Genomic DNA, 19004 nt, shown 5'->3' on the forward strand with positions numbered 1-19004 from the left:
AAGGAAGAATAGCCTCTGCTGCGCTTTTCCAACAATATTATCAGTATTGGACCCCCATTTAAGGTCCCAGGAGATTGTGGTTCCTAGGTACTTGAAGGAGTCCGCTAGCGACACCACACTGTCAGCAATTGTTAGCGGAGGAACACCAAAAGCCTTCTTCCTAAAGTCAACTACCATCTCAACGGTGCACTACCATCTCAGCCATGCCTTTGGGCCCTGCACTCTACCTCACTCCCTGAGATCCACCCACTTAGGTGGTTAAAGTTTACCTATAAGCCAAGCTTCCTCTATGTTCTAGACCCAGACTAAGTACTCAAGCTTTCTTGTGTGGGTGTTTTACTATCAATAAAATATTTACATTCCATGGTTTAAAGGCATGATGGAGCTTTTTGTTTTGACCTAGACATCTAAGGGTTATAAGCCATGTTGGCAATTATGCTGCCACAATCCCTGTTACTGGCATCTCAGGATGTTAATGAACCATTCATATATTTGAAAATTTTATGTATATGTTAAAAAAAATTCCCATCAATAGTAGGGCTGTAAGCCAAAATAGAACAAACTGACTCCCACACATGTACTGTACCTGCAAATACTGGGCTATCAAATAAATAAGGTAACTTACAGCTTCAGACCAGTGATGACTAGTGGGATCAGTATTACTAAGCTGACTCAACTATATATTTTTGATTAACTTCAGCACAGGTTCTCAAAGTCAGTCCTCAGGACCCAACACAGTGCATGTTTTGAAGGTCTCCTCACAGAATCAAGTGAAGTGATTAGCTCCACTTGTGGATCTTTAAAATGTGTCAATTGGTCATGACTGCACCTGTTGGGTGACATGGAAAACATGAACTGTGAACTGAGGATCGAGTGGTTTGAGAACCACTGAACTACAGCAATAAAAAATGAACGGATTGCTGTTCATGATAAATAGACCCTATATCTGTTAACAGGATCCCTACATCCTCTAACAAATAAAGCTCTTCAAGTCCATCATTTTAAAAAATATATTATTTATTTAGTATTTATATACAGATTCTTATATAGCGCAGCAGACTCTGTTGCACTTTAACATTGTAGACAGTGATAAAACAAACTGGGTAACAACAGACTTGGAGGTAGGCGAGCCCTGCTGCGAGCTTACAATCTATAGGGACATAGGAGGGAAAGACAAGGACAGGCACCGGTAATAGCATAGCAGTCCCATCAAGTTACAGGTCCAGAAGGGAAGCTGTATAATACATAAGTGCCTCAGAGGGCTATGCGTGTGTTACTATATGATAGGCTTGCCTGAAGAGGTTTTTTCAGGGAACGCTTGAAAGTTTGGAGGCTATTTCCTCTCAAGGGTATTATATTGGATTTACCCCAGTTAATTCTCAGTCCGCAATATTTTCCGAAGTTATCAACTATTTTTAATACTACCGGTATTTCTGTATGATTACCAAAATATATCAACATGTCATCTGCATACATTGAAATAATCTCTCTATCTTTCCCTGTCTAAACCCTTCCAGTTCTTGGATGATTCTTAATATAGCAAGCAGGAGGAGGAGTTTGCAGGTGCACACTAAATATATATGCTAGACCTTTTAATATCTTGCTATATTGCATTTGAGGTTATTAGCATAGTAATGGCCATTAGTATGGGCTTGTCCACCGCATCCAGGTTACCTCAATAGGACAAGTCCCTAACACTACTCTGGGACAGGTCCAGGGCACAGGGCCCCCCAGGCCAGCCCAGCAGAACCACCCCATGGCATCACATTAGTGTGAAATTAAAGTGATAGTAAAAGGGATAGGGGAAATTATATGTGATAGGACTAATGAATCCCATAAAAGGACTCAGAGGGTCAAGAAACTATGGCCAGTCATACAGACAGACACAGAATTAAACTTGAGTGGAATGTCTCTTATGCCAGCATATAGAAGGGGCAAAAATCTTAGAGACCAGTTAGTAAAAACTTGGGCGTAGTGGCGTGCAAGGGGTTGCTCACTGGTGCCCTTACTGATGGCTGCTCGTATTGCAGAGCGATGTTGTGCCATCCGCTCTTTGAACTGTATCTTGGTCTTTCCTATATAGGCCAATGAGCACGGGCAAAAGATGATGTAGACCACGTATTTAGAGGTACAGGACAGGTAATGCTGAATTAGGAATTTTTTACCAGAGTAATGGTGTGAGACATACGTCCCTGACTGCATATAACTGCAGGTGGTGCAGTTGGGGCAGCGAAAGCAGCCCTTCCTTGTTTTACCAAGAAATGAGGTCCCAGTTTTTCTACCCATGTTGGTAATGTCAGTTTTTACTAACTGGTCTCTAAGATTTTTGCCCCTTCTATATGCTGGCATAAGAGACATTCCACTCAAGTTTAATTCTGTGTCTGTCTGTATGACTGGCCATAGTTTCTTGACCCTCTGAGTCCTTTTATGGGATTCATTAGTGAAAAGATTGACCCAGATTAGTTTGTCTGTTTTTTCTTTAGAGCTGTTCTCTGTACTCAATAATTCTGCTCTTGATTTGGCTAAAGCCTTAGTGCGTTGTTGTAAGAGATTGTGCTGCTCATATCCCCTTTCGAGAAATTTTTCGAGCATGATGTCTAATTCTTTCTGGGCTTCAACCGGGTCACTCACTATGCGTAAGACGCTTAGGAATTGGCTGTAAGGTCTCAGTCTGTACAAGTCTCAGCAGGTAGCACCTCATATGTCCAGGGTGTGTAGTTTAGGGCCCCTCCCCCTATGTACCATATATTGTGTATTCATACACACTGGAAGGAACTAGAGACGCCTTCCTCCTTAACTAGCACCCCACCCACCTGTCCCAGATTGTTGTTTTTAATTAGGTTGGAGTCCCAACATTCAAGACTGCACACCTCAGCTTGGCACTATGAGGGTAAGTCCTACTGTACATATATGCTGAGTGTTGGTCTGTGGGACTGTGTTTGGGCTCTTTGGGCTGCTGTTGCTGGGCTGCTCCATGGCATCATATCATACACTTTCAATCACCCCTTTAGTTTGTTTAATATATATGTAGCACCCTTCACATTTATTATTACTTCTTACCTAGGTAAGTCCTATCACATATAATTTCCCCTATCCCTTTTACTATCACTTTAATTTCACACTAATGTGATGCCATGGGGTGGTTCTGCTGGGCTGGCCTGGGGGGCCCTGTGCCCTGGACCTGTCCCAGAGTAGTGTTAGGGACTTGTCCTATTGAGGTAACCTGGATGCGGTGGACAAGCCCATACTAATGGCCATTACTATGCTAATAACCTCAAATGCAATATAGCAAGAAATTAAAAGGTCTAGCATATATATTTAGTGTGCACCTGCAAACTCCTCCTCCTGCTTGCTGCACTACAAGTCTCAGCAGGTAACACCTCATATGTCCAGGGTGTGCAGTTTAGGGCCCCTCCCCCTATGATTCTTAATATTCAAGCCAAAGGCTCAATCACCAGGTTGAACAAGGCAGGGGATTAATTTGGACTCTTGCCCTAGGGTCCCTATATAGCAATTTAATCCAATTTATACATTTAGGGCCAAACCCATATTTTTACAGAACAGACAACAAATATGTCCACTCTATACAATCATAAGCCTTAAGGCCCCCATACACTAGGGCGACTTGTCTTTAGGACAAGTCGCCCCCGACTTCCACCTGAGCTTCCCCGGCTGCTCCCCGGGGGAGCTTGATTAGATTGGCACTTGATGTGCCATTTTTTACATGTGATAAATCGTCTCGATTTATCACATATAAAAAACCCGGGGAGCAGGGGGGGGGGGGGCTACAGAGGTGGGAGCTGGTGGGAGCAGGGGGGCTGGGGACGCTGCGGGGGACAGCGTCTGTGCGGCGAGGCGGTAGAGGGAGCTGGGGACGCTGCGGGGGACACAGGCGGCATAGAGCCGGGCAGGGGGAGCCGGCGGGAGCTGTCAGTGCTAGAAAAAAAAAGCCTATACAATGAATGGGCAGCCTGTGATTGGCTGAGCACTCTCTCAGCCAATTGCTGACTGGCTGAGAGAGCGCTCAGCCAATCACAGGCCGCCCATGCATTGTATGGGCTTTTTTTTTTATTCAATACTGACAGCTCCCGCCGGCTCCCCCTGCCCGGCTCTATGCCGCCTGTGTCCCCCGCAGCGTCCCGAGCCCCCCCTGCTCCCTCTACCGCCTCGCCGCCTCACTAGGTCCCAAGTCGGGTGGTCGGACGTGCAGCAGGTCCGACCACCCGACGCAGATCCGATGCGCACGGGACCGCGCATCGGATCTGAGGGGACATCAAAACTAGCCGATTTTGGTCCGATTTCGGCCAGATCCGACTGATCTGGCTGAAATCTGACCAAAATCGGCTAGTGTATGGGGGCCTTTAGTGCTATAACAGCCTTTACACCTTCCTGTTCTTGTTTTATCTGCAAATTAGTATATAATCTTCTGATATTCTCCCTCTTACTCATTCCCCTCCTAAATCCCATTTGATCCGGCAAAATGACACTACTAGATACACCCTCCATTCTGTGGGCCAGTACTTTTGCTAATATTTTGGCATCAATATTAATTAGTGAGATCGGTCATTGATTCAGGCAATCTCACCTCTTCCAAACTACTATTGAACAAAGCGGTTAACCATGGAGTTATTTTTTCCCTTAGTTTCTTAAAAATTTCTGCCGGTATTCCATCGCACCCTGGTGCTTTATTACCTGATAATTGACTAATAGCATCTTTTATTTCCTCTACTGATATGGGCTCTTCCATTTTTTCACATTGTTCTTTACTTATTTTGGGGATCTGTATTTTTTTTAGCGAGGATGTATACAATTCCTTATAATATTTAACAAATATCTGCGTGATTTCTGGAGTAGTATCTACAGATGAATCTGGCCTCAGTGTTGCTGGCGAATCGCCAGCAGCATGCTGCTGGCGATCTGCCAGCAACACGGCGCCTCTATCCGGGCGGCGGGGCGGCGAGGCGGACGCAATACTGTCCGCCTCCCACTCGATAGTGCTGGGGGGGACCTCTGGCCACTGTGGGGGGGTGCGGTCGCCCGGTGTGGGCACCGGGCGACCGAGGGCAGCACCGTCGGAAGGGGACGTGCGCGCACCTCGTGCGCGCGCGTCCCCTTCCGGCATACAGATGGCGGCGGAGCAGGGGATGGCGATGGCGATGGGGTGATGTACTATCACCCCTTGTTCAGACTCCATCTGTATAATATGGTTTTTTGGTGTCGAGTTTCTAATTAACTGATCCATATACAGTAGCTCCCTGGTCTGTCGTCATTTAAATATTTGCAGTGGGCTTAAAATCCTTGCTGTCTCATTGCTTCCACCTTTAGCTCTTTTATCCATAACCTATTTACTTGCATCCAGGCCTCCTTAGTTTTTTCAGTTTTATTTGCCAATATTGGTTTTCAAGTATTTTATTCTTTTTCTTCAATTCCTGTTTTTTTCCCTTGTTATTTTTATTTTATTTGCGCTATTCTTTTACTCAATGACCCTCTAATAACTGTCTTTCCTGCATCCCATACTATCGCCTGAGGTGCCGACTCCATATTGTTGTTAAAATATTCTTCCCATTCCTGCTCTAATTCTAGTCCTGTACCCTTTTGTTCTATCCATGCTGGGTGGCATTTCTAGATATTACATCCCCTATCCTCTTGATGTCTTATTTGTATCAATATCGGGGAGTGATATGATATGCCGTGGGGTAAGTGCTGTATCTTTTCAATATTGGAGATCATTATCCCATCCTAATCTATTTCTCTCCAATCCCATTCCATTCTATAAATATCAACATCAATACTATTATCTACTATGACCATGATATTAACACCCACAGTATGCACACATACTTATGTATACAAAGAACAGCTGATGAAGCTTTTAAGCCTGAGAAACATATCTCAGATGAAGCGAATGTACCCATAACATTCAATCAGACCACACCCCAAATTCACCGACAACCAATGGAACAGGTCCTGGCGTTCCATATATTACTGAACATTACTGCAATCCTTGCCAAAGGCACATAGTGCCGTAATGCATTGGAAACACCGATCCCACAGGTCAACAAGATACGGACTGCACAGCAGATGCCACACCAGCACAGAAGTGGCCACCAACATTACACTCTCCAGCCGGGGGAGCATACTATTGTGAGATGGGAGAGCACCTCACGAACCCAGAAGTGCTACCTCCAACGATAATAAAGGTGTTAGGGCTCTGGGGGTATCCCCGCCAACCCCTGACTCCGTTGCCTGAGACTGGGGTTGATGGACGCATGCAGAGCTAGTCTTCACCTTTAACCGCCCCTTCTGTAATGGCAAATTAGGTCGACCCAGACTCCGTTGCAGTCAGGTCTTATGTTTTGACAACGCGTCCATCAGGGCTGGAAGATAGCAAGGGGACAAGCCCCCACAAGAGACAGGAAAATCCCAGAAGCCCCAGGGGAGTAACAATCCTCGAGAGATGACACACAAATGAAATAGGACACACTGGTGATTTGGATGGGATAACACACAGTGTGGGTGCAACAATGCACAGTGATGAAATAAATATAAATCTGCCCCTAACGACCCCACACTGAGGTAAACAACCACCAGGGCTGCACCACCAAACAGTGTGGGACCACTAGAACAACAAATGAAAAGATTGCAGAGAGAACCCTGACTTATCTGGTAGAGAGGGTGAACCACAGATAAAGACAGGATGCAGCAGCACTGACGATCAGGAATCACAGAGATCTCTAACAGGAGAATCCAGGGACCAGGACAGACTCTGGAGATCATGCACAGCTAGGACCAGGAGACCAAATGCTTCCACAAACAGGTGAGCTGGAACAAGGCAGGAACCAGGAGCTATGACTGACAAGCATGCACACAGCAAAGGACTATGAGCTCAGACTATGAGACTATAACTGAGTCGCACGGCGGACCCCCGGCACCTGAATTGCACAACGGACCCCCGGCACCTGAGTCGCTCGGCAGGCCCCTAGCATTGGACTCGCTCGGCAGGCCCCTAGCATTGGACTCGCTCGGCAGGCCCCCGGCATCGGACTCACTTGGCAGGCCCCAGGCATCGGACTCGCTCGGCGGGCCCCCCGCATCGGACTTGCTCGGTGGGCCCCAGCATCGGACTCGCTCGGTGGGCCCCCGGCATCGGACTCGCTCGGTGGGACCCCAGCAATGGAGTCGCCCACGGGAACCAGGAGACTGGGTACCAATCCGGAAACCCCCAACATCTGAAGCAACTCTGGGATCCCCAACATCGGAAGCAACTTCGGGACCCCCAACCTTGGAAGCAAGTCCGGGACCCCCAACATCGGAAGCAAGTCCGGGACCTCCAACATCAGAAGCAACTCCGGGACCTCCAACATCGGAAGCAACTCTGGGACCTCCAACATCGGAAGCAACTCCAGGACCCCCAACATCAGAAGCAACTCTGGGAACCCCAACATTGAAGCAACTCTACTAAACATGCCACCTGAGCCTATCACCTGGGCTTTCCCCTTAGGGATTTGCAAACTCTGATTTTACAGGACAAGAAATCACAGTATGTGAGGAGCACCTCCTCTGTTGATTCCTAAACTCAAAATGGGGCCTTAGTACTTGGACCCTTTTCATTAATCAGAGCGCTTTTAATGGATGATGCAGCGGTACATTCCTCTGTCATAGTGGAGACAGGTGCCGGCATACGCGAGGGGGGGGTCCCATGCTGAAGGTCAGTCCCGGGACCCAAAATTACTGGTGGTGGCCCTGCCCTGTACATGCTGCATGCATACCACCCAACATGACCCATACCAGGAGAGACAAAATGCTCTGTTCCTGGAATTCCCTCTTAATTTTGGATTGTCATCACCTGTTTTAAACAGGTTCATTGATAAGAAAGGTGATGGTGAGCCTTAATTAGGAGGAAAGTCCAGGAATAGAGCATTCTGTCCCTCCTGGAGAGGGTCATGTTGTGCATATATGTGCATGCAAAAATTAATTATGTTATAGTCTCAGCTTTACAGCATATAAAATATTCTAAGTGATAAAGTAAACTTTGAGTTTAAAATAAAAAGTAATTTTAAAATTTTGTTTTCAAGTTATACATGTACTGTACAAACTACAGTACTTACAGTTATTTCAGTTATTGCAACCAAGAGATCCTTGCTGATCGTTTCATAGCACAGGTGTTTTGCTAATCTAATTTAATGATGTAGCTAACAGCAACTTGGTGTATAGCATTTCATTTGGAAGGAAAAGAACCTAGCATAAAAAAAAGTAATGAACTGGCACAAAAACAGATTCATAAACAAGCTGAGAAACCTGGGAGCAAGTGCTAAAGTAGCAAAATGGATACAAAATTGGTTGAGAGATTGGTGACAGCGGGTGGAAGTCATTTGAGTTCATTGAAAGGGGGAAAAGGGATGGTAGGTTGTCAGTTATGGTGTTGGAAATTGAAATCTATTTACAGGTGACAAACATCTGTAGAATTACTAATGCTCAGCTTGTTCAAAGTCCTGCAGAACTGAGATATACAATCTCTGCATTTACATTTTGGAAACAGACTTCTACAGTATAACATAATTTATATACATGAAAATAGCTATTAAAACGTAGGTTGAACTCGATGGACGCAAGTCTTTATTCAGCCTTATCTACTATGTAACTATGTAATAGAATGTTTAATCAGATAAATATGTGTAGTTGCATGCCAGGAAAATGTTGTTTTTTCTTAATTTTTTTTTATTTCATTTTATTTATTGCTTTATTTATTTTTAAAATTTACCAACGTTTAATATTTTTGGTGGATACATTATTAGAAAATTTTAAAAAGCATTTAAAAAAAAGAAAAAAGTATCTAGAAGAAAATGCAGCCTAAAGAATAAAAATGGGTAGATTTATTAAAGCTTCAAAAGATAGACAAGAGGAGGTGTTTCCCACAACAAATAATTACACTCTAGTTATCATTTTCTAGAATGCAATAGAGAAATGTAGCTATAATTTGATTGGTTGATATGGCCAGCTCATAAACTTTAAATTTTTAGAAGCTTTTTCAAATCTATCTTAAAGTAGTGGCTTTTAAACCTACTCAGAACCTAAATCATTTTCAGAAAATGTATTAATTGTACTAATTGTACATTTATAGATGGTCATCAACTATAAAGGTGCGTACACACGGGGGCGATAATTGCAAATATCGCTGGAAATATGGTCGCTGAGTGACCATATTGCCAGCGATGGGAGTGTGCACCGGTGATAAATCGCTGAGTGCGTGCTCCCGTTTTCAGCCCCTGGATGCTCGCTGGTCGGAGGAGCATGCTCCTCCGACCAGCGACTTCCCCTGCCTCTTCTCCCGGCAGTGTGATACTTTCATCTGCGACCATCTCTGGTCGCAGATGAAAACGGGACACTGAGCAATATATTGCCAGCGATCATATTGCCCCGTATGTAAGCACCTTAAGTACTAGAAACAAAATAGGACTTGTTTCTACAGATAGATGAGAATGCAGTCTTCATACATTGCAGTATATACAGTGTGCAGTATGTAAATATAAATATGTAGTAATGTAGTTTCTACAGTAAATACGTAGTACTATAGTTTCACAAAACCCAAAATGAGGATGCAAAGAATGATTTTTTTTTCAAAAATAAGGGCCTAATTGAGCTATAGTTGTAGTTGTAGAATTTTTGCAAAACTACATCTGCAGTTTGCAGCTTGAGGGGGGCCACCCAGCAGTGAGCAAGGCTGCCTCACAAGGCAAATCTCTTGCACATTTTGTAAATGCATCGCAGGGAATTGGTGATTACTTCACCGGTAGCCCCCTAACTCCGCATTCTAGCTGCAAAGCCAAGAGCATGGCCGCCATCTTTTGGGGAACATTGGTTGCATATGATATCTTGTGGCTGCCACGCATCCCCGAAATGGTCTGGACACACCTGCAATTTCTTGACTGACAATGCTGAATGCTGAATTGACACCCAAAAAAACGCAGAGTCAATACCCAATCGCTGCCCCTGTTCCTTAGACTGTGGTCAAATTTTTTGCAATGAAACCACAGCTGAAAAGGGCATACATGCATGCTCTGGCATTCATGCATGCACAGGAGTTCAAATGTTGCAGAATAGCGATGTTTTCAAATCTATGTATTAAGATAATTATGGCCATTAATGCAATAATTAACAATTTTTTATATAGGGGAAATGAAAGTAAAATGCACTGTGAAATCCATAGAAACATGCACACAAAAAGACATTCAGCAACCAATAGTGGCAATATGTGATCTCTACTTAAGTCATGTGACAGCATAAGAAAAAATAAAATTAATCCCATGCCCATTTAGACACAAGAAACAATGATAATTTGCCATAATTGTACATGTTATTCTTGATTACAGATTTGTTTAAAAACTTGTACAGTATTTCTAAATGTGTAAAAATAATATCACCCTTACAGTTCACAGGGTATATTAAGGTCAATTTTGGTAGCTTTAAAATTGATCTCAGTTACCTTTAGTCAATGGTGATAAAAGTCAAATAAAACTATTTTTGCCACAAAATTGCACATTCTGAAAGTGCGATTTTTAGTTGCGCCGGAACTCGCATCCAGATGTATTCCCATTGAAAAGTATACAATTCACATATTTAATGAGATGTGTCTAAAAATCGCCACACATGCAGACCAGGTTCTGACAGGCGAATTGGCCAGAACCCTGCACAGATCATTGCATGGTCCTGTCTTAAAAAATGTTTAAAAGTAATTTTTTTTAATGGCGTGGGGTCCCCCTTCCTGAGCATAACCAGCCCCGGGCTCATTGAGCCAGACCTGGTTCCAAAAATATGGGGGACAAAAAGCATAGGGGTCCCCCGTATTTCTGAAATCAGCCCTGGACTCGTGGACCGGTCCTGGTTCCAAAAAACGGGGGTCAAAAATTCTGGGGGTCCCCGGTATTTTGAAACCAGCACCGGGCTCCAACAGCCTGCAGTGTCATGCCACAGCCGGGGGACACTTTTTACATAAGGTCAGCCTTGGACGGGGTACCTGGAGGAGTGAGGTCCCCCCCAATAAAGTGGTCCCCCCGCAGACTTAACCCGTCGAGGGCTGAAGCCCGGGGCTGTCACTGGCATCCGTGTGCTGCAGAAGCTGGCCTGATAGGGTTAAACCAGTCATTCCTGCTGGGACTTGGAGAACCACAAGTCCCAGCATGCGGGGCATTAATGGGCCCGCTGGGACTTGTAGTCCACCTGTAAAAAGAATGTGGTACTTGTGTATTATAGCGGCGCCCATCGCATCGCATACCATAAGGCATGCGATGGTATGCGATGCGACGCGATATCGCGCGATATTGTACAATGTCATACAATTTTTAAATTGTATGACATTGTGTATGGCATACAATGCCATACAATGCAATGCGATGCGATTAAAAATTGTATAAGCACCCTAATGGGTGCTTATAATGTCAAATGCACCCCCCACGCCACCCCCCCACTATAAACGTGAACCCGAAGCGTGGCGAGCGCAGCGAGCCTGCGAGGGGCGGCGGTACGCGTCCTCCGACCTTTTCATACCCCCACTATCCACGTCGGCGTGGAGTTGAGAATAGAAAGTGTGGCGAGTGCAGCGAGCCACCGAGCCCGAAGCGTGGCGAGGGGACGCGGATACCTTCACAGGTATTGGCGTCCCCTCGCGGGCTTCACAGGTATCCACTGCGCTTGCCGCGCTTCAGGCTCGGTGGATCGCTGCGCTCGCCACACTTTCTATTCTCAACTCCACGCCGACGTGGATAGTGGGGGTATGAAAAGGTCAGAGGACGCGTACCGCCGCCCCTCGCGGGCTTGCTGCGCTCGCCCCGCTTCGGGTTCACGTTTATAGTGGGGGGGTGGCGTGGGGGTGCATTTAACATTGTAAGCACCCATTTGGGTGCTTAAAAGCACCCTTTAGGGTGCTTATACAATGTTTCATCGTATAGGGGGCAAAAATCGCGTCGCATCGCATGCCATCAGGTGCATGGCATGCGATGCGATGCGATAAAAACATTGCACAATGTACATCGGGGGCGCCGCTATAATACACAAGTACCAAGAATGTTAAAATAAAAGAGACGCGCACACAGAAAAGTATAGCTTTATTACACACACAAACACACACCTCACATTTACTCCAACATACTTACCGCACCAGGGTCCAGCGCTGTCCTCCCTCCTGCAGTGCCAGCTCACCCCGCACTGACAGCGGGGTGAGCCGGCTTTCTCTGGTGCAGATAACAGCTTCTATAGCGCTGTCCCAGTGCTACAGAGGCTGCTAGCATGGTTGGCTTATGCGTCTCCAAGTATTAATGGGCCCCCTTGGACTTGTAGATCACCTGTAAAAATAATGTTCAAATAAAAACACACACACAGAGAACAGTAAAGCTTTAATACACACACTAATACACACACTAATTTACACCAGTATACATACCATTCCAGGCTCCAGCAGTGACTCACTTCACCTCACCCCACACTTACTGGAGGGTGAGCAGGCTCCCCTCTCACTGACTGCAGGGTGAGACAGTTTCCTCCACAATAATGACAGTGGGGATCCCTTTTGTCATAGTGCTATAGAAGCACTAAGCCCTGATTGGTTGAAAGCATCTCCATGGGGATGTTTACAGGGGCCCCAATAATGCCCCACATGCTGGACCTATATTTCTCCAAGTCCCAGCATGCAAAATAAGCCTGCTGGTACTTGTAGTTCAACTGTAAAAAACAATATTTTTAATTTAATTTTACACATATCAGTCTGGTGTCTACTGCCTAGGGATGCTGAGGAAAGCCCTGGGCTTCAGGGCTGAACAGCCACAGTGCGCATGGTACGGCGAACCTTACATAAAAAGTGTCAACCGGCTGTGGCATGACACAGGGGACTATTGAAACCTGGTGCTGATTCCAAAATATGGAGGCCCCTCAGTTTTTTTTGTCCCCTGTATTTTTTAAACCAGCCCCGGACTCTTGGACCAGTCCTGGTTCCAACAATACAGAGGACAAATATTCTGGGGGTCCCCCGTATTTTAAAACCAGCACCAGGCTCCAACAGCCCGCGGTGTCATGCCACAGCCGGTGGACACTTTTTAGATAAGGTCCCCCGGCCGAAACACGAGCCCCGTGGCTGGTCAGCCTTGGAATGGGTACCTTGAGGAGTGGGGACTTGAAGAACCACAAGTACCAGCATGCGGGGCATTAATGGGCCCGCTGGGACTTGTAGTCCACCTGTAAAAAGAATGTTCAAATAAAAGAGACGCACACACAGAAAAGTATAGCTTTATTACACACACAAACACACACCTCACTTTTACACCAACATACTTACCGCACCAGGGTCCAGCTCTGTCCTCCCTCCTGCAGAGCCAGCTCACCCCGCACTGACAGCAGGGTGAGCCGGCTTTCTCCGGCGCAGATAACAGCTTCTGTAGCGCTGTCCCAGTGCTACAGAGGTTGCTAGCATGGTTGGCTTATGCGTCTCCAAGTATTAATGGACCCCCTTGGACTTGTAAAAAGAATGTTCAAATAAAAACACACACACAGAGAACAGTAAAGCTTTAATACACACACTAATTTTACACCAGTATACATACTATTCCAGGCTCCAGGAGTGACTCGCTTTACCTCACTCCACACTGAATGGAGGGTGAGCAGGCTCCCCTCTCACTGACTGCGGGGTGAGACAGCTTCCTCCACACTAATGACAGTGGGGATACCTGTTGTCATAGTGCTATAGAAGCACTAAGCCCTTATTGGTTGAAAGCATCTCCATGGGGATGTCTACAGGGGCCCCATTAATGCCCCGCATGCTGGACCTGTGGTTCTCCAAGTCCCAGCATGCAAAATAGGCCTGCTGGTACTTGTAGTTCAACTGTAAAAATAATATTTTTAATTTAATTTTACACATATCAGCCTGGTGTCTACTGCCTAGGGATGCTGGGGCAAGCCCAGGGCTGAACAGCCACAGTGTGCATGGTACGGCGAACAATACATAAAAAGTGTCACCCGGCTGACACAGCGGTTGAAACCCGGTACTGATTCCAAAATATGGGGGCCCCCTAGGTTTTTTGTCACCTGTATTTTTGGAACCAGGACCGGTCAAAGAGCCCGGGGCTGGTTATGCTCAGGAGGGGGGCCCCACACCATTTATTTTGTATGCCTAACCTATTTTCTTTTCCCATCATATAATAACCATATACCGTACAGGGGCAAATGCAGGATTTACATGGGGGGGGGGCCTGTTCATGCATGTACATATATATATATATATATATACTGTATATACTGTATACACACACAAACACACTTTTGTATGTATGTATGTATGCATGTATTATTTATGTATTTATTATTTATTAACAGTTTCTTATATACTGTAGCGCATACATATTCCGCAGCACTTTACAGAGTATAGTTGAACATTCACATCAGACCCTGCCCCAGTGGAGCTTACAATCTATATTCCCTACCACATATACATGCACACAAACATTCTAGGGTTAATTTGTTGGGAGCCAATTAGCCTACCAGTATATTTTTGGATTGTGGGAGGAAACCAAAGTACCCAGAGGAAACCCTCGCAAGTACGGGGAGAATATACAAACTCCGCACAGTTAGAGCCATGGTGGGAAATGAACCCATGACCTCAGCACTGTGAGGCAGTAATGCTAACCATTACACCATCCGTACTGCCCCACTTGTGTGTTTGTGTGTGGGTGTATGTGTATATATACACACACACATACCCACACACAAAAACACATCATGTGCACACACACACACACACACACACACCATACACACACATATCATAGATACACATGTATACACAAATACAGCATACACACATTATGTACACACATGCATAGCATACACACATTATGTACACACACATATGATACATACCTACACACATCATGTACACACAAACACACATATAGCATACATCCCATCCACACATACACACATCATGTACACACATACATACATATTTTTTTTAAAACTGTAAATGATTTGAAATTATAATTTGTTGCAGCTGTGGTAGTAGTAGTGGATGCTTGACTTGTATTGTTTTTATTTTCTCCATACAATACATCAAGAGCAAGAGCATCTACAGTAGCAACAGGGTTAGGTATAGAGTAGTATAACATGCATATTGTGGGGAATTAATCTCATGGGTCAATGGGGCAGATGTATAAAGCCATAACAAGAGATAAATGCAAGGGTGATAAAGAGAGATAAACATCCAGCCAATCACCTGCCAACAGATGTATTAAGCCATAACAAGAGATAAATGCAAGGGTGATAAAGAGAGATAAACATCCAGCCAATCACCTGCCAACTGCCATGTTACAGGCTGTGTTTTAAAAAAGTCAGTAAGGAGCTGATTGGCTGGATGTTTATCTCTTTTTATCACCCTTGCATTTATCTCTTGTTAAGGCTTAATACATCTGCCCAAGGGCGTACCTACCATAGGTGCAAGGGGTGCAGGTGCTATGGGGCCCAGGGCTGAGGGTGGCCCATCTTTACTGTCTAAGTAATATGTTTTACATACATTTATCACCATCAGTTGGTAAATGGGGGGGCCTTACAAACTTTTGCTATGGGGCCTACTGATATCTAGTTACGCCCCTGCATCTGCCCCAATGTCTGGCGGCATACAAAAACAGGAGATGATACATCATGGTTTTTCACTTTCTTGATGTGACTTGGCTTCCTTATTGATGTGACATTTCTGCTATATTGAAAGTCTGGATTCAATTACAAGAATCCACTTGATTTCAAAGCATCCTTTGCTCAAGCATTAATCAATGCTGGCTCTGTGGAACAACAAAGAGGAAGACCTCACAGAAACCCCTGAAATCAAGTTCAGTTTGAGAAATCACTAGTCAACGTTTATTTGGGCAAAATGTGCTAACATGCTACAATGCACCTTGTACATCTACAACTTCTGCAAAGTTTTAGATTTGGGCGGGTGTGTTCAAACTGAAAATTAATTTGCAGTGTAAAAATAAAGCTGTCCAGTATTTGTGAACTACATTCAAAACAGCCAGTATTTTTCCTGTACTGAAAAAATATCCATCCAAATTCTAATGGGTACATATAAGTGATCAGTTGAGGATGAGATTTTGCCCATAGAAACCAATCAGGTTGTATTATCTTCTAGAAGTAGCTAAATAAATAAATAAATAAATAAATAAATAAGAGATAAGAGGTACGTAGAATCTGTCAATCCCCTAAATCTCTCTGCACATGTTACATATGCCCCACCTGCAGAGCACTTCGTTTTGCCCAGTTACTTGCTTTCTTTGGTTTTGCTTACAAACATGAATCAGGCCCAATGTTCAAAAAAAATATGGAATTTAATTTAGCATATTTTAATATAGAGAAAAGATCATTGAGAGATAAAAAAATATGCAAATATACCAAATTGTCTTTCAAATATCCTTAACGATATCTTTCTTGATTATTAATTGGATTATACTGAAGTTCACTCTAGTAATCTACCTGTCAGGAAAAGTAATAAAAAACCATACTCAAAGTATTGTCTTCTACTGTACTTTTTAAAATGTGAAATTAATTACTTTTTCTGGTTTGTCCTAAAATATTGTTTATAGAAGCTTTGTTTGTTAGTTAACTCCTGACAGTAAGTGTAACTTTAGTCATCTATTTTTCATGTGTCAGATTTGTTCATTTTTTTTTCCAAAATAATTTTTATTAAAGGTTTTGTTCCGTTACACACGGAAGGGGAAATGAGTACAGAATAAAGATGGGGGGGGGGGGAGGTAAAATCCAACATACTTTGGTTTAAATATAAACAGCATAAACGTTGCAAGACCTAGTAATAACACATAAGACAATGGTGTGAACAAAGTTAACTAAGATTCGGTTATACTAGAAGGAATAAACCAGGTAGTTTCTTCAGTAAATTAGGCCATGTCAAATAATAGGGTTGCCCCTTCTGTCGAAGTTATACTCCTGCCATCATGACCATGTCGTCTCTGGGGAAGAGGGTTTGGGGGAAGAGGGTAGACCCATTGTTTCCATTTGGAATGAGTGGTGGATTTTCCTGATAATTTTGCAAAATGGGGGAGGGGTTTTCTAGTCTTGGGCTATTGCAGCCTGGGTGGCTATGAAAAAATGGCCTAATATGTAACTTTTGGACTGTGGTATGTCTGGTGGGTAGACGTGGAGCAACTCCAGAGATGGGAATTCATGAATTAGGACTCCAAGGACTCTGGAAGCAAGATCGAAGACTTCCTTCCATAGTAGTCTTATTTTCCAACAGGCGCAGAAGATGTGGTAGGCTTCTCCAGTCTCATTGCAATTTCTCCAACAAAGGTCAGAGATTGAAGGCCAGATTCTATGCAGTTTAGCAGGAGTAAAGTATAGGTCATGTAAGAGTTTGAAGTGCATTTCTAAGTGGTTGCTACATTTAGATATCTTATGTGATACAAGGTAGATTTTTACCCATTGGTGGCAGGAGATGGGGCACGCCATATCCCTTTCCCATAAGCTTGTGGTTCGGAGTACCAAAAGCTTATTGATCCCTTAGAGTTACCCATAGCTAGTTTTGTTAGTACTTTAGGGGGGGCAGCAGTATCGGGCCAGATGATCTTACTACACTCTTCAGCCAATGAACAATCCGACCAAGGGAAAATAGTTCCCTATCTGGGAGGTTAAATTGAATTTGAAGAGAACTAATGGGGGTTATGGAAACTACAGCTACTAATGAGTCAATAGAAACAATACCACAGGATATCCAATTAGTATGGTTTATATTTGGCAATAATTTCAATAGGGCATGCAGAGAGAGCTTGCGGGAAGGGCGGGAGACAAATTTTGAGGATATCACTAGTGTGTCCCATGCCGAGAGGGAATCGGAGATAGCACGTACATTAGTGTACGAGGGGGGTCTCTGTTGAGAGGGGGTCCAGAGGAGGTCTATTAGAGATGTAAGGGAGAACAACTGACTCTCCAGATCCACCCATTGTTTTTTGCTTTCAGCTAAAGGCCAGTCATTAATTTGGGCCACTAAACAAGCTAGTTGGTATTTCTTTAAGTCCGGGCCGTGTAGCCCTCCATGTTTTTGCAGTCTAGTTAATCTCTTATATGCTATGAGAGGGGTTCTTCCAAATATATTTCAAGATTATAGAGTGAACATGATTGATGGTTTTCTGTGGGACTAGGTAGGGAATTGCACGAAATAGGTACATAAGTCTTGGTAATATTGACATTTTAAAAGCTGCAATCCTCCCAAGCCAAGATATTTTCAGGCTGAACCAAGCTTTTAATAATGCATCCATCTGGGAAATCAGAGGAGTGAAGTTTATGTCTGTGACCATTGCTAAGGAGTTGGGGATATTATTTCCAAGGTATTCAATGTATCCCTTACTCCAATTATATTTGTATTGCGTTTTAAATTCAGAGATTTTCTCTACACTCAGGTTGAATAGTAAGGCTTCAGTTTTGGTCATATTGAGTTTATAGAATGACAGTGCACTAAAGCGGTCAATAATGTAATGTAGGTCAGGTAATGAGGTGTCAGGTTTTGTTGCCAAGAGAAGGATATTGACGGCAAACATGCTTATCTTATGAGTAGATGAGCCCACACTTACACCTGGGAAGGCTAAGGACTGATGTTTCATCATCGCGAGGTGTTCTATAGCTAACACATTCATGATCTGAGATAGGGGACACCCCTGCCTCATTCCATTTGAGATCTTAAAAGGGATTGACATAAAACCGTTACTAAACACTACCGTGTTGGGAGAGCTATAAAGGGCCAGTGTGGAGGAAAGGATTGGACCACAAAGGCCAAACCTTATCAAGGTTTCGGTGAGAAAGCCCCAATGCAGCCTATCAAAGGTCTTCTCGGCATCTAAAGATAGGAAGATTGCTTCATCTCCTTTACGAGAGATGTATTCTGCTAGGACAAATACTCTTCTAGTATTATCTGTCACTTGGCGACCTCTAACAAAACCTACTTGATCCAGATGGATCAGATT

The 19004-nt window shown here is 44.1% G+C and overlaps 1 long non-coding RNA gene across 2 annotated transcripts in view; it reads right to left on the reverse strand.

The window, feature by feature from the left end:
- The window catches only part of LOC146072510 (uncharacterized), a 105298-nt gene that overhangs the window by 85210 nt on the left and 1084 nt on the right, over positions 1-19004 (reverse strand). The gene's annotated exons all lie outside the window — the stretch shown is intronic.

This window comes from Crinia signifera, chromosome 4 (genome assembly GCF_055691185.1).
Source record: "Crinia signifera chromosome 4, ASM5569118v1, whole genome shotgun sequence".
In the NCBI taxonomy this organism is placed as follows: Eukaryota; Metazoa; Chordata; class Amphibia; order Anura; family Myobatrachidae; genus Crinia; species Crinia signifera.